This window comes from Syzygium oleosum, unplaced genomic scaffold, assembly GCF_021117445.2.
Source record: "Syzygium oleosum isolate NSW1041296 unplaced genomic scaffold, Sole_v2.1 Sole_v2.01, whole genome shotgun sequence".
Classification (NCBI taxonomy): Eukaryota; Viridiplantae; Streptophyta; class Magnoliopsida; order Myrtales; family Myrtaceae; genus Syzygium; species Syzygium oleosum.
This window is the reverse complement of record NW_026607485.1, coordinates 25610251-25627054: the sequence shown is the minus strand read 5'-3', so window position 1 is coordinate 25627054 and position 16804 is coordinate 25610251. Positions and strand designations below refer to the sequence as shown.

The window sequence follows — 16804 nt, the reverse complement described above, 5'->3', positions numbered from 1 at the left end:
GATACTGAAAAAAAGACCTGCGAATTGTTTTTTTTATAAGGAGGAGTGGGGCGCGCGGGGGTGGGCCCAGGTGGCGTCAGAACCGCCGGTGGCTGTGGATGGCGCCACGTATGAGCGACGGAACAGGGCAGTCGTGGCATCTCCACCGTCGAGAGGGCACTGTCTGCGCCCCTCCATCTCCCACGTCGGACCCCCCCGTACCACCCAAACGGACGACTCCCCCCCCCGGCTTCTTCTCTGCATTTTGCGCTCGCAATTCTTGCATGCATGCTCGAGCGAGTCGAGGGTAATTTACCTTCCATTCTCTTTCCCTTCCTAAGTATTGAGATTTGTTGGGTTTGGTTTTCCTTTCTAACGCCAAGAGCCCGGACTCCGACCCACCTTGCGCCGCCGGCATTCCCGAGAATCAACCGGATCGTTGAACGGTTACAGGATCAATTAAGATTTCCTTTCAACGTGTTAAAAGTCAGGTCACTACACAATCGGCCGGTCGATATGCGACAATCTTCAAGACTATATTCGCCATCGAAGCTACAATCTTGCCCCCTTTGCCCCGAACATCAAAGTTGACATTGTCAACCACCTTATAAAAATCTTAGATTTCTTCCAAGTTACCATCCAAATTTTCTCTCTCCCTCCCGTTTTCTCACAAAGGAGATATGGCCAGGTAGCGACATGTGTACTCGGGATTTTATCCTAGTGACAGTTCAATCGACGATGCATGGATGTCTCGCTACAATCCAACGTTACATGACATTGTCAATTAGGTGAATCACAAGAGGGAATCATTATCGACCACAAGTGACTGTGTTTCTTGTGTTAAAGTTTCTTCTGCACTTTTTATTTTGCACTCCATCGACGATTCTAAACTTGATGGCTCTTTCGTTTACTATATGATCTAGAACGACCGTATGGCAACTTGAAATAAAAAAAGAAGAAGAAGAGATATTACGATTTCTCTAGACTCTAGGATTCCATTTTTCTTTCCTTAAGCGAGCAGTACGTCTCTTGCTTTGCTTTTAATGTGTTCATGTACCCCCTATTAAATTTCTAATGGTACAACACCCACCCTCAAGAACGTTCTGGGCCCCAAAAAACTTGAATTCCTGGAAGCAAAATACTTTTTTTAGCTGTTAAATGATTATAAGAGTATTTCGTGCTCATCTTAACCCTTTAACCAAAAATACATTTGTAGAAGATATCACATAAAACTATGATTTCAATGAAAAATCACCTTAAAGTTCAATGAAATTGGATAACTTGATTTCAACTATAGACATCGATGACAACTCAGTACATTAACAGAATGCAAATACGGTGATGATATATTAGTGTGATCCGCGAGTCGCCCCGTGAAATGTATTCATCTCGTTTGGAAGAGCGGAAAGTGGGATTGGTAGCAAAACTAATATCGTTTTCTAAGGCTTCGTTATTTTCAAGAAGATGAATGGTTTGGACAATATTTTTCTAAAAATTGTCGTTTGCATCACTTATAAAAATGAATAAACAAAAAATATTTTCATCGTCTACGGAAATATTTAGGCATAAATTGTAGTCAATAATGAAAACATCTTATATTGATTAATAATTTCAAGCGATGCAAATCATCATTTTCAGAAAATCGTTTTTCAAATTACTCATTTAATGGAGCTTAAGCGAAGAAAGAAAAGGCGAGGGGGAGTGGAAAGGTAGATGAACGAAGAGAAAAAGACAAGGGAAGGGTGGAAGGGTGGAAGGGCGGATGGACGAAGGGTTTTGCTAGAGATAGGAATCAGACACTAACACTTTCCCAATTGTCGGAGGGTGTGCCGTCAGAGTTCCCCCCATTCTGAATCCAAAGTGATTTCGATTCGTCCGACGGAGGGGAGAAATGCGTTACATTGGATGGACACTTTTCATGTGCGTGTAGTTGGGGACCTAATTGGAAAGGGATTTTACATTGAATCGATATAGTTAGAAGTGCAATTAATTGGACACAAAGTTTGGAGAAATATTTAGTGACTGAAAGTATATGCAATGTGCAATATCCGCACATTCCTTAAATGCCCTAATGTTGAGTCTGCGTCGATTCGGTGCGAAGTAATGGAAAGTCTCATGGTTGACGAAACCTCAAATTGGAGAAGCAACTCCTGCAAGAAATTTATGGTAGTCCCGATTAAAAGTTAATCGCGTCACTTGGAAACAATGAAAGATCAAATCGACCGAAATAAAACGTTCAAAACTCATTCGCCAATCCACTTGATGAGAACTTTTGAAAAACTCAACAAAGTAGGTCGTCCCAAGGATCAATTGGGGGGCATAACAGCTCGGACATCCGTAATGTCTTCAATAATCATCCAAGCTTTTGTTGCAGTCCATGAATTGAATTCGAAAACGACCCCGTCAATTCGACAGAAGCTCTAAAAGCAATAGCTTAGGACAAGTCACATGGCCCTCTCCAAATTGGTCGAAATTTGCCACTTTTAAGAGGGCCCTTGTCCGATTCACGATCATCGGACGCCCCCACCTCACCGATTAAATTTTTGTCTGCGATGAATGAATTGTTTTATTTTCTTATTTTTGATTGACATGTTAGGAAGATCAATATAAAAGCTTGCTCTGTCAGGTGGAGCAATGAAGAGAGATCACATGTATATAAAGAGCTAAAAGCCATTGCAGAATGATGTGAGAACTTCAACCTCCATCTCACGTACAAGTCGAACTAGGGGCGGCACGAGAAATCTGATTAATGGGGGGTAGACGCACACAGTGAAGGGATAAAACTAACTCTACTACCATGATAAGAATAAAGTGAAAATGAGAATTGTGCAATCTTCTGTATAATTTTCTATATGTAATGAAGAATATATAAGTTTATTCATAGGCTTTACAAGATGGCTATCTAAAGCAGCAAAATATTACAATATCAATTACAATCAACCAGAATGATAACAAAATCTCATAAATATCCTACATATCTCTAACACTCCCTCAAACTCAAGGTGACATAGAAGAGGTCAACCAAAGTTTAGAGAAAACATCTTGAAAACGCTCAAGTGAATGTGCCTTTGTGCAGACACCAACAGTCTGCTCGACAAATGAAGTGAAGACGAGTCGTACAGTCCAATGAAGGACGTGATATCATATAACATAAAAGTCTATTTCAATATACTTAGTGCGCTCAGGGAAAATATCATTATGGGCTATTTAAATAATACTCTACTTGTAGTAATTAATTATTGGGTTAATACCACGAAAACCCTTAAATTGGTACACATGTGATAAATTTATCTCAAACTAATTTTTTGATCACCAAAAACCTCCAAATTAGTACATCTGTGATAAATTTACCCTCCGTTAGTTTCCGTTTTTACCGTAAAATGACTTAATTGGATGACACGTGGCAATTGATGTAGCAAGTTCGCGTGAAAATCAGAAGGGTTAATATCATAAAAACCCTAAACTAGTACACTTATGACAAATTTACATCAATGGTCACCAAAAACCCACAAACTAGTACACGCATGACACATTTGCCCTCCGTTAAATAATATGGCAAATCCATGTAGAAATCCATTACATTATTTTTGTGGAAATCCGTAACACCTCTCTCTCTCTCTCTCTCTCTCTCTCTCTCTCTCTCTCTCTCTCTCTCTCTCTCTCTGAACATAAAAAACCTTAGATTGTCTTCCTCTTCATCGAGTCCTTCATTGTCGTCTTTGTCTAAAGTCGCGGAAATTTTGAATACCATTTAGCGAGAACTCTTTAATGACACTTTTCTTGATAAATCTAGGTCAATGAACAAAGCAATCATGCTCAGTTGTGATGTGCAATCAAGTTTCTTTTCCAAATTTCTCTAACGTTGCCTCTATATCATCAATACATGAATTTTTTTTCTTTCTAATTCACTACAAAATTTTACCAAAAAGAAAAAGGCTTTGCTATTAAAATAAAATGAGTACATCCAGCAAAGGCAATATCCTGAGGTAAAGAACAAAAGAGATCCTTGTGATTGTGGAAACATGAGTTTGTAAAGAACAACAGAGATTCTTTACCTCAGGATGTTGCCATGATGAATGGTCACACTGATTAAACAGAAGTAGAAAAGCGAAGATTAGCATATCTATTTCAGCATAAGATTCTTTACCTCACGTGGACTTGCCATGTTAACTAGCTAGCAAAAACTAACATATGGTAAATGTATTACGCGTGTACTAGTTTGGAGTTTTTAATTACTCAAAAATTAATTTTAGGTAAATTTATCATAGGTGTATCAGTTTGAGATTTTTTATGGTATTAACTCAGCAATTTGACGGTAAAATTTAACGGAAATTAACAGAGAGTAAATTGTCACTAGTGTACCGGTTTAGAATTTATTTTTTTTGGTAAATTTGTCACATGTGTACATTTTTAGGATTTTTCACGATATTAACCCTAAATCACTGTTCCACCATTATGATGGACTCCCATGCCTACTAATAACCATTGCAACTATAGTAATTTTGATGTTGTATCAGCAAGAGCACGACATCCACTTCGACCCTGGATCTAGTGACAGCAATATGATTCTTGTTACACCCAAGAGAGGACTGAGTTACCTAGAAAGAAGCAGTAGCCTATAGTGGAACGGCAATCAGGAGGGTCGGAATCAAAATAAGCCCTCAACTCTTAGGCAAAGTAAGCAAAAAAGTGAACACCATGTACTAAGGTACCTTTGACATAGCGACAAATGCGAAAAAAGAAAACGGCAAAGTGAGTCATACGCAGCACGGTCAGAAATCGATTGACAAAGTGAATAACGTAGGTGATATCAAAACGGGTAATAATGAGATATACAAGATTGTCAGTCATCTGTTAATAAAGTGTAGGATTCAGAAGAGGCGTCCGAATTTGACATTAGTTTCAATGGGAGTTGTAGCAATATTGTTATTAGTAAATCCTGCTCAGGAATAAAGATAAGTGGTGTATTTCACTTGAGAAAGATAATACAAAGTGGAATTTGAAGCAACTTTCAAGCCTAGAAAATAATTGAGTCGCCCAAGATCTTTCATTTCAAACTGTTAACTTAATGACGGTATGCACATCGCTAGTAATAATCATATCATTCACATATAAAAGTAGGAGATTATACCTACATGCTCGACGTAATCAACACACTTTGTTTGAAGTATGAGTTTATCCAGGAGGAGGTTCCACACATACTTTCTCAGTAAGATCGCCATTGAAGAATGCATATTATATGGGCAAAAGTACACTATAAGTGCCATAACTTGTGTACGGCGATCACTTTGGTGCCATAACTTTTTTTCGGATCACTTTGGTGCCAAGTCGGAGGAAAATAGATCACTTTAGTGACTCCGGCCAAAATTCCGGCCAAAAAGCTGACCTGGCATTTATATTAAAAAAAAATGGTCTGACTTGTACACGTGGAAATTATGTGGCTTTTTTTCGAATTTTTTAATTTTTAGAAAAATAATAATAAAAAAAAAAGTTGTAGTAGCGGCAAGGGTCGCCGGCCCCTGGCCAGGGCCCGGCGACCCTCGCATCCGGCAAGGCGAGACCTCGCCGTGGCGACCCAGGCGACGGCGAGGTTGGCCTCGCCTGGCGAAGCGAGGCCGGACCTCGCCGTCGCCCGGGTCGAACGACGAGGTCTCGCCTTGCCGGATCCGGCCTCTCGGGCGAGGCGAGGTCGCCGGCCCCCGGCCGGGGCCGGCGACCCTCGCCGACCACTGCGCCCACCACCGCCGGCCCTTCCCGGCGGTGGTGGGTTGGCGGCAGCAGTGGCGAGGGCTCCCTCGCCGCTGCTGCAGCCTTTTTTTTAAATTATTTTTTAATATAATTTAATTATTTTTTAAAAAGTACACATCAGCGGGCTAAACGGCGTCGTTTTTTGTTTTTAATGCTGACTGGACCTCTCTAGCGAGCCGTCTCAGCGCCACATCGGATTTCCGGCGAGCCACGTCAGCATTAGCACTAAAATGATCATTTTTCAAAAAAGTTGACACCAAAGTGATCCGAAAAAAAGTTATGGCACCAAAGTGATCGTCGTACACAAGTTATGACACTTATAGTGTACTTTTGCCATATTATATGTGTGCAAAGAGGATTAGTCAAGCTTCTCTATATGTGTAGGGATCGTAAAAAGAAGCAATAGTAGAATGACAAATAGGAGAAGCGGAAATGACCAAGGATCGTGAATGGCACATATGTTTCAGGAGCTGCCGAAATGGGATCACCACAACTACTACTGCATCAAAAAGTAGGACCGTTTATTTCATATTAGAAAGTTTAACCCAAAAACTTAAATTATTAGTTAGAGGAAGATCACATGAATCTAAAAAAATTATGGAATCTTTTGTCTAGCGAGTTGGATAATATTACAACAAGATGCATGAATTGATTCAGCTTCACCAATCTATCCATTAATTTCCCTCTGCAGAGTGCAAGCCGGCCACCAAGCATAATTTTAGTGGATGCAAAATCTAAAGCATTGAGAATTTTTACTTGAGATCTCGATATATCTAAATCATTTGACTTACTAAACCTTGAACATCAATCTGTTTATAAGTTTATTTGTTCGTAACTGCTCAATTAATTTCATTTTCATATACGAATGAAAAATGCCCGTTTTTTGTGTGCACCAGAAAAGGCAGAGAAGTTTTAATTGTACAAACAATTTTAAATACCATTCAAATAATTTGAATAGTATTAAGAAATTCATGTATTGTAAGACAAGCGATTTAAATTCCATATATGACGTGTTACTAGTTTACGAGTTTATATCGGTGTTACCATAACTATTTCCATATTTCTACTTATCCGTCGTGTACAATCATTTTAGTTAGTATTCATCTGGATGGATAATTAGGTACGGACTCCGATGAAATATTTTTGAGTTATGGAAAACCAAAGTAGAAAAAAAAAAAAGAAACCTGCCTTCTTTTAGATTTGAGCGATTATTTCGAAATTGCCATTTTTTCTGTGATAATATAATACGACCCTTTTTCGACTTGACAAAAGGTATGATTTCGATGAAATTGTATTAGAAAAATTGCAAATTGAAAGCTACCCTTTTGAGCCGGCTTTATTCACTTTTTCTGAATTAACAATCCCATCACTTTTTTTTTTTGGTAAGTTAAGTATTGTATAAACTTTTCATATCCATGCTTATAGGGATGGTAACTGAACACAAAAACCCCGCACATATAGCGACACCTTTATGTGTCCCAACAGGTGCAAAGGTGTTACGGCTAGACAAGGTATGAAAGCAGTACAAGAAGGCTTAAATATCAGCCAACTAACTAAAGAAGTTACAAACAAGGACGCATAAGCAAGTTACTCGAATATGGACGATGAAATGCCCCAATTAGTTTGGATCTTCCTGTTGCGACAAGTGTCTTGAACAGGTTGCATGGATAACCCTCTGTCCCGAGCAACCTTTACAAGGTGATTGCACATGGCTGGTAAAAACAGGGGTTGGTTCCTAAAAAGGATATGATTCCGTTCGGACCAAATAATATGACATAAGGCGCCAAGAGAGAACCGAGCAATCCGATGTTGGAAGTTATCACCACTAATGAACTTGCTTGCCCATCGTAGATTATCTATCCATGGTTTATTCCGCCAGGAGAGATTGCAAGAGTTTGCCCAAAACAATGCAAGGGAACCCGTGCATTGGCACCCAAAAAACAAATGATCTATAGAATCCGGTCTACATTTACAGAATGCACAAAGTCCTTCCGGGATTCTGTTGTAGCTGAGTAAGACAACCTGAGTTGGGAGTCTATTTTTCGAGATGAGCCATAGTAAAAAGGCATACCTTGGTGCAATGCTATGGTCCCAGATAAAGGAACTCCAGAACACTTTTGGACTCTTGGTTCTGATCAACTCCCAAGCCGTTGCTATGGAGAATATCCCAGAAGAATGGCCTTGCCAAACGAACATATCAGGACTATCGACAATAGTGGGGAGCGGGTCTGTCCATGAATTGAAAATTTCCATGAAAGAGGATTCATCCCATGTAGAGCATAGGAAATCATGGACAGATGCATTTCTCGGGATGCCAGAGGAATAGATTTCTCTATTAGAGAAAAAGTCAGAGAGAGGGCCCTTAGGGTGCCAATTATCAAACCAAAACGATACGGATGAGCCATCACCTATACGCCAACGAAATTGTATCCGAAATTGCATACGGATATCCAGTATTTTCTTCCAAGCCCATGAGCAGACAATGGGCTTCAGCACCAACCAGAAGTTTTTGTTCTTGAGGAAGGTAGAATGGATCCACTTGCACCATAGGGACTCATTATCTGTGAATAGAATCCATATGTGCTTTAGCATCGCTGCTCGGTTGCAATCAAGTGGCCTACGAATGCCCAGCCCACCTTCCTCTTTGGGCAAACAGACTTCACTCCAAGGGACTTTAGCCCCCCCGATACCCAGTTCAGGTCCGTTCCACAAAAATTGTCGAAGAATCAATTCTATTCTAGACAGCACAGCTTGAGGGATAGTGAAGACATTAGTCCAATACACTTGGATAGCATGGAGGACGGACTTGATCAATTGCAGTCGACCAGCAAAGGAAAGAAAACGATGGGACCAAGAGCGTGCCCGAGCCGTTATAGAGTTAACTAACGAATTACAGTCCGCTTTAGTCATCCGCAATGCAATGATGGGTACACCGAGGTAACGGAAAGGGAGCAAGCCTTCATTAAATTCCAGGGATAGCCGAATCTGTTCCTTAGTATCTGCCGCCCCACCAGAAAGATAAACTTCACTTTTGTTAGGATTCGGGTAGAGGCCTGACCATTTGGAGAAGAGCTGAATACCTTCTTTAATGAGGGTGGCAGAGGTGGTGTTTCCCTCCATAAAAAGAAGAACATCATCGGCAAAAAACATGTGAGTTAGGCGAGTGGACTTACATCGCCAGTAAAATTTAAAACCCGGGAGCCGAGCTTGTGAATTAAGGATTCCAAAGAATATTTCCATGACAAGTGTGAAAAGGTATGGAGACAGTGCGTCTCCTTGGCGAATACCTCTTCCACTCGCAAAGAAGCCATGTAATTCTCCATTGATAGCTACCGAGAATTTAGGAGAAGTTACACACTCCATAATGAGTTTCGTGGTCATCGTAGGGAATCCGAAGACTTCCAGGATCGTTTTCAAGAAATTCCCGTCTACAGTGTCATATGCCTTTTGGAAATCGACTTTGATGGCACACTTCGGTAGATAGGGGTCATGATGGAAGCCAGCAAATAATTCCTGTGCGAGGAGTATATTATCTCCTATTCTCCTACCCTTTACAAAAGCATTCTGCGGAGAACTTATAATTGACGGCAACACAGCAGCAATTCGGTTAGCCAGAATTTTGGCTATACACTTGTATATTGTATTACAGCATGCAATCGACCTGAAGTCATTCATTCCCGTGGCATTAGATACCTTGGGGACAAGTGTAAGGATAGTGGAATTGATCTCCTTTAGCATGCAGCCCGTTCGGAAGAAATCCTTAATAGCTAAGATAACAGACGGACCAACGACTTGCCAAGATGATATAAAGAAATCAACATTATACCCATCTGGCCCCGGGGCCTTACCTTTGGCAAGGGAGAAGAGAGTGTTGCGTATTTCTGTATATGAGACATCCCTAGATAACAGGTTAATCTGCTCACTACTGAGAGTACGAGCCACCATAGGCTGGATATCATCCCATCACTTTTTATTCCCTTTCAAACATTAAATTCTATTAATGACAATATTCAATATTTTTTGCTAGTATTCATGCGTTATTCTTTGCTCAAGTGTTTAATTGCCACACCCACACTGAAAAAGACGGGTATTCCTACGGTCCCTAAGCGCATCTGCAAAGATACACACAACACTTGAAATAGAAAAACTTCCGGCACACGTGAACCCAACTCACATTCACCGTCGGATCTGATAGGCCCCACACAAGACTCATCTGTATCCGTGGATGCGAACTGAGAACACGTGATCTGGGCGCAGCCAATATCTCCAAAACTCGCAGATCATACGAGAATGTGCTGGAAGGGGGGACCCCATCTTCCTATTTCCCTTTTTGGGCCTTTTTCAGATCAAATTAGAAATTAAATTCATTTTCTTATGTACACAATTTAATAATGTTCACCAATTTATTATAGCCACAGGCGCAAAAAAAAAGTTGCTCAGATATATATGCCTTTACAAGTTGCGGCTAGACTTCTGAAAAATTAAAGTTGGACTTCATGGCTTGCCTTGGACCACAGACAGCCAAATCCGAACAGGATCGGACAATAATTTGAGATGTTCTGGAGAATGTTCTGAATATGAGTATATAAACTTTTGTCTTTTTCGAATTGGCGATTGAAGTTTTATTTATATGAAACTATGTCAAATCACTTTATCTGTTTCATTATCTTTTAAAGTTTTTTTTTTTGGGTCGGATTCATTATATTTTAAAGGCAGAATATGGTTTTTGGCTTTGTGTGGGAGTCAATAAGTAATTCTATGCATTAAGAATACAGCTTTTATTCAGGCTCTACGTTCGGGGAAGATTACCAAAAGTCTTCAACCTTTTAATTCGGCCAATTTACCCATAAGCCTTTTGACGATTTGCCAAATTAGTCATCAACATTTCAATTATATCAATTAAATTCTAAACATTTTGACGATTTGTCATTTTGGTCATTTGAACCATTTTAGCCAAAAATCACTAACATAGTGGTATAATCAATGCTGACCGCCTATGCAGCACGACCAGCGTTGATATGAATAAATTTTTAAATTTTTTTTGAATTTTTTTTCTTTTTTTTTTCCAATCCTAGGTCAACGAGCGCTGGCGATCAAAAAATTTAAAAAATTAAAAGAAAAAGAAAGAAAAAATATTAGATAATAAATTTAGAAAAATTAAAAAATTACAATAATTATCCATACGTAGAATGGTTAATACTGACTAGGCCGCCACGTCAGTAATTTTCGGCTAAAATGAAAATACATAGTGTGCTTCCAATCAACAAGAAAGATCACATTCCATGGCGGAACGTCTTCCTAGTACTGTATTTCAAACTAGATACATTTTCCCATTATAATCCTAAAGCATCGGAGAGTGAAACAAGTTGGGAGCCTGAAGAAGATCTTTGGTAATTCAAGAAACATATCGATGCTTTCCATGCTGAAGACGTGACGAGGGCATTGCCCGAATAGGTGGGGGAGAATGTCACGGCCCGAAGAATTGGATCGTTCTTGAGGTTTTCTGAACGATGGACCGTGACTGACCCATGAACGAGAAGGCAGGCCCCGAGTGTTCTAAGTACTAGTATTTTCTTGATGTGTTCTAGAATACTTCTAGGGGTGGACGATATGGTAATTGTACCCTCATGTAATAAATACGATAGGTGGGGTAGTTGGGGGAGTACGATCTCCACCGTTAGATCAATGAGAGATCTACGGATACGGTCAATCCTGTACTTGTATATAATGGGGTCTCCTCCCCCTCATTTACTCAAAAAGCAATACACTTTCAGAGCTTCTCTCTCCAAAATTTCTCTTTCTAAAGTTCTTGTGAGTGATCGTAGGAAAGCTGACTTGGGGATAAATTCCTAAGGCCGCACAAGTGAGGGAACGCTAGATCAATCGATCCGTAACCCTAGCATCCGTTTGTTATCTTGTTTATTTGGAGATTGGTATTTGAGGCATTCTTACAATATGGGTTTGGTAGTCTTCTAGAACCCTATCATTCTCGATCTCGAAATCATTCGATTCCGTCCAAATTAGCTCCTACTCCTACTCCTTCTTTTCCTTCACCGTCATTGGTCATTCGTTCTTAGTGGTCATTGTTAAAAAAACCCCTCTTTGACATCATATGCATTAAGCATATATCTAGCATCGGGGGTCGTCAAATCATATGGAAAACCCAACAAATCACACAGACTAAAAACACGGAGACAAAGGTCCTCTTTTACTTTGTTTGTCCGCAGCAAGTTCTCTCTTTTTATTTCCAAATCAAGCACCGAAATGAAATTTCATAAGAAATATCAGGCAAATCAATTCGAACCTAAACAGTTCAATCTTATCAAACCATATGGAAAACCCAACAAGTCCACAGACTAAAAACACGGAGATAAAGTATCAAAGCTAAAAGAAGAGAATGGACAGCGGGGAACCTTTCTCTAGTCGATTCTAAAAGAAGAGAATGGACAGCGGGAACCTTTCTCTAGTCGATTCTTACTCTCGAGACAAATACAATGCTATCCGCAATTAGCGGGGCCATCCGGAAGATCTGAAGCTTGATGTTCCATCCACCTTCGGGTGTTCGCTTCACCTAGAAAATCTGAGGGTAGATGAACCATTAGGCAAATGGAGAGGGATAAACGTGTCACAAGATTGGCACTGGCACATACCTCTGTAAAGTAATAGGATGGATGGGAGCCCACATATTGTATTTCGCCGTTGTAGAATGCAATGAAAGCACCACACCGTGATTCCTGCCAGTCCACTCCAGTAATACGGTGCTACGTTGGCACAACCGTACCGAAGAGGGCAGCGATCTGATGCCGACCCTACACTCCTCGACCCTGAAAACTAACCACAGATTGGTCGCCATATAACCCAACCACACTTTGATATTCGCGTCAAAAGCATTGAGAAACTGGTGGATGAAGGGCACCGTCAGCGGTAGGGGTTCAGGCTCCATCTTGTTCCGCTTTCCTGATCTCCTGCTTGAACAATTTCTCTAGGGTTTTGGCTTTGCCGGAGTCGTGGGTCACAAACTACACCGCAAGCAAAAGTCCAATTTCTCTTTCAGAATGAGCGTATTGTGCAATAACAAACCCTAACAGCTCAACAAATTACCTGCTTGGAGACGGTGACGCTAGTCGGCGAACAGAGCTCACAATGGGAATGAAATTATGATCGATGAGCTTGTCTCCTTTCATTGATTGACGCCGAAAACTATCACATTCGTGGATGAGAAAACAAACACGCAAGAGAGCAACGGTAATTCTAATTTTTTGGCACGAGGTTCACCATGCCCTTGCTTTCTCCGTCAACAATACTCACAATCGGAGCAACTCTTTTGTGGATTCAATCGATAAGCTTCACTTTGCGATTTTGCGCACGCTGTGGCTGCCATCAATTTTGGTCCCTGTTATGATCGATAATAGGAGAAACTAGTACTGTCTCGCTTCTGCCAAATCGCTAGTCTCTTTCGTCTCTTCCCTCACTATTTCTCTTATTGCGGTCAAAATTTTAAGCAAACACAATAGTCAATCTTGAGGAATAAACCTTAAGAGCCAGGAGCACCGTATTAAATCCAAGAAATACAATCGGATTATTCACAGCAATGCCACCATCTACGAGGTTGAATTCCACAATTTTTCCGAAGGGTCGATAGTCTCAAAATAGTGGGAGGGGAAGTCACTCGGCATCACAAAAATCAAATCTCATTTAAAATTATTGGATCGTGAGCTTTCATTGATAGAATAATCGAGTGAATTGGGTGAGCTTTTCGTTGATAAAATAATCGAATGAATTGGGCAACCAAAGAAAAGTCATCAATTATCAAATTTTGAATCCCACAAAAAGTTATTCAGAATAAAAAAATAGATAATTTGAAAAAATGCCAGAGCATTGAGTTACGCTATCCCAAAAAGAGCATAAATGAAAAAGGTGTTGTAATGACTTTTTCACACAATTTTGTTTACAATGCATGTGTCGAATGGGAGGGAGGGCATCTCCACTAGGTGACTTCTTTACCTAACTCTCAAGGTTCAAACAATTAATGTCAGATGGAAATAGATGATAATCATGACTTGAAAATATTGAATTCATAATTGAAAAGGAAAAAAGAAGACCTCATGGCTTGAGGAACTGATAGCGTGATTCGACATAACGTGGGAATTAATGGATCTTATCAATTAGAAGTGAAAATCTTGGGCTTTCTTTAGGATAAAACTCCTTAATCACTTTCGCAGTGAATAAAAGGCGTTTTTTTTTTCATTCGGGCAAGTGAAGCAAGTATTGCTGTCATCAGACTGCCTATGTCCATTTTGGCAACTGTGTAGAAGTAGTCGTGATTCTTGCGTTTGGACCATTTAGTTTTTACACAAGTAGGGATCAAATGTAATCAAATCTTTAACGTCCTTGAATCTAAACATAGAAGTCCATGAAAAAGAGAGATTGTTTACGTAGAAAGTTGCTTGACTTATTTGAAGTTTGGAGTCCAAGAAACTAAGAATAACTGCACGGATTATAATCCATCGTCCATCAATGCTCAGAACAGGAATGAAATTTTGACCTAGAGACATCAATGATTCAAGCAGAAAACTAGAACATTCAAGGGTGAGAAAAGAAATCAAAAGTAATTCTAATTTTTCGGCACGAAGATGCTTGTTTGAGTAATAGCAATGAGATTCCCCAATATCATGCTAAGTTGGTGACCTGATGACAGGGGAGCTAGTGACCGAAGCCTCGATGAACGGCGGCCGTAACTATAACGGTCCTAAGAGTTTCGATTGCCATGAGAAGGTTGTGGCCAACCATCACCTTACTTCCTCGGTCAACGATATTCAAAAATATCGATTTTGGTCTCAAATTATTCGTGGCAATGCCACCATCTACGAGGTTGAATTTTGTGATTTTTTCTCGAAGCGTCGACCGTCTCGAAATAGTGGGAGGTGAGGTCACACGGCGTCACAAAAATCGAATCCCATTTCAAAAATATTGGATTGTAAGCTTTCTGTTGATAAAATAATCGAGTGAATTGGGCAACAAACGAAAAGTCATAAATTATCAAATTTAGATACCCACAAAAAGTTATTTACAATCAAAAAACAGATTACTCAAAAAAGATGCCAGAGCAATGACTTACATTATCCTGAAATTTTGCCCAATCGCCCATTTTTTAAAAAGATAAAAAAACGGAAGATGTGTTCTAATGGCTTTTTCACACAATTTTCTTCACAATGCGTGTGTCAGATAGGGTGGAGGGCATGTGATTTCTTTATCTAATCAGCAAGGTCCAAACAATTCATGTTAGATGGAAACAAATGATAATCACGATTTGAAAATATTGAAAACATAATCGAAAACAGAGAAAAAAAATACCTCACGACTTGAGAATATGACAGCGTGATTCAGTTAGATACTTTAAGGTGCTATATTGGGATTTGGGCCAAGCCCGGCCCATTTATTCCAAGTCATAAGCCCATATACACTGGGTACAAAGCAAATTTTTGGGATACATCTGGACCATCTGGTGAAGTCCAGGGCATTGTCCTATTTGTATTGCGCCCGGTAATTTTAGGCTGCGTCATTCCCTAAGTAATGAGAATTGTCATGTGAGATTAATTACTCATGTAGTTACACTTTTGTGTCTCTTTCACCATCGCTGGAAAATCCAACTTTTTGTTGGGTGTTCACCTTTGCTTGTTATGCAAAAAATTATACATCAATATATGTGTTCATATAGATATGTTTTGAATTGAAAGGTTTCAAGTCTCCGACATTAGAAAAAGGTTCTAACCCTATTTAGATATTTGCAGTTAGTCTTATTGCAGTCGAAAGTTTAAGCTTATAAGTAATGAGTTGATTATGTATATATTAATTGTTTCAGACGACAACGATTCTCTCGTGTGTGACTCTTTTGCCAAACACCCTCGGTGCACCTATATGAACGTGTCGTCAACAAGGACGGCAGCTGTCCCTATTTGATTAACTTGGCGCACATCATCAATGAACATGGAATGACCGCATTCAATTTGGGTAGACATACTCTGAGCCTTGGCGTTGTATTAAATTCTGTCTGGATGAGAGGGAATTTTCCAGCGGTTTGATTATACTAGATTCGTGGCTGCAGAGTGCTGCAGGATTTTCCTGCTCCAGGCTCCCTTACACTTCCTATTGGCTCTCCTGACCAACAAAGGAGAAAATTTCACTAGGACAAGAGAATTATCGATCTTCCGTATCAAATTAACTTGATTTGCACATATTCATGTGGCAGAGCATGGGAGCTGACGTCAACCAGAAACTGTTCAGGGGCTATGCCACAACAGCCCCCGTACGAGAGGGTCATATTAAGGTTGCCGAAGTTCTTATGACCGCAGGGGCATCTCGTGATGCATGTGAGGAGGCCTTAGTGGAGGCAAGCTACGCGGGGCAGCCAAGGATTTCCGAAATGCCCATGGGATCCCAAATGATCCGTCCACATGTTGCTGTTCATGCTCTTGTCCTTGCGTGCTGCAGAGGGTTCGTTGCGGTTGTTGATGCACTCATCAAGGTACGACTGATCAGTCACGAGAACAAGTCCTTTTCATCTTCTGTGGACTCTAGTAATTACAGAGATTTACAAGCAGAATCAGGAAACATTAACCCCAATTAAGGCTTAAAGCAGAATTGAATTTTGTGAAATCAAGTCTTCATCCGTCATTTGGTTCATTATTTGGCTCAACATTACCTGAGATGTATATTGCCGGTTTCAAAGTTGCGAGTAAAATGAATAAGTTTTCAACTTTGATAGCCAAGAACTGAGTGCAATAGCCTAGCTATCCATACCAGGGAAAGTTTGCTTGTGCTACTGCAACTTGTCTCTGTCTCTTTGAGCGAATTACCCTTTTCTTCCAAATGAAAGACACCAATCTCGTTCTATTTGAGAAATATGAGATGCCATCTGAGATTGCAATATTGCTGACTGCAGTGCGGTGTGGATGTCAATGGAACTGATAGGACATTGCTTCAATCCTCTAAGCCATCTCTCCACATTAATGTGGATTGCAAGCCACTCATTGCCGCCATCATCAGTAGGCAGGTTTCGGTGGTCTGAAGGCTGCCA

At 40.2% G+C, this 16804-nt stretch overlaps 1 long non-coding RNA gene across 1 annotated transcript; it reads right to left on the bottom strand.

Annotated features, from left to right (window-relative positions):
- Positions 1-15933: 15933 nt before the first annotated feature.
- Positions 15934-16622, bottom strand: LOC130140474 (uncharacterized). Its single transcript, XR_008818456.1, has 2 exons — positions 16528-16622; positions 15934-16301 (listed from the first exon to the last, which is right to left on the bottom strand). It is a non-coding gene; the product is annotated as an uncharacterized LOC130140474 (long non-coding RNA).
- Between the last annotated feature and the right edge of the window lie 182 nt (positions 16623-16804).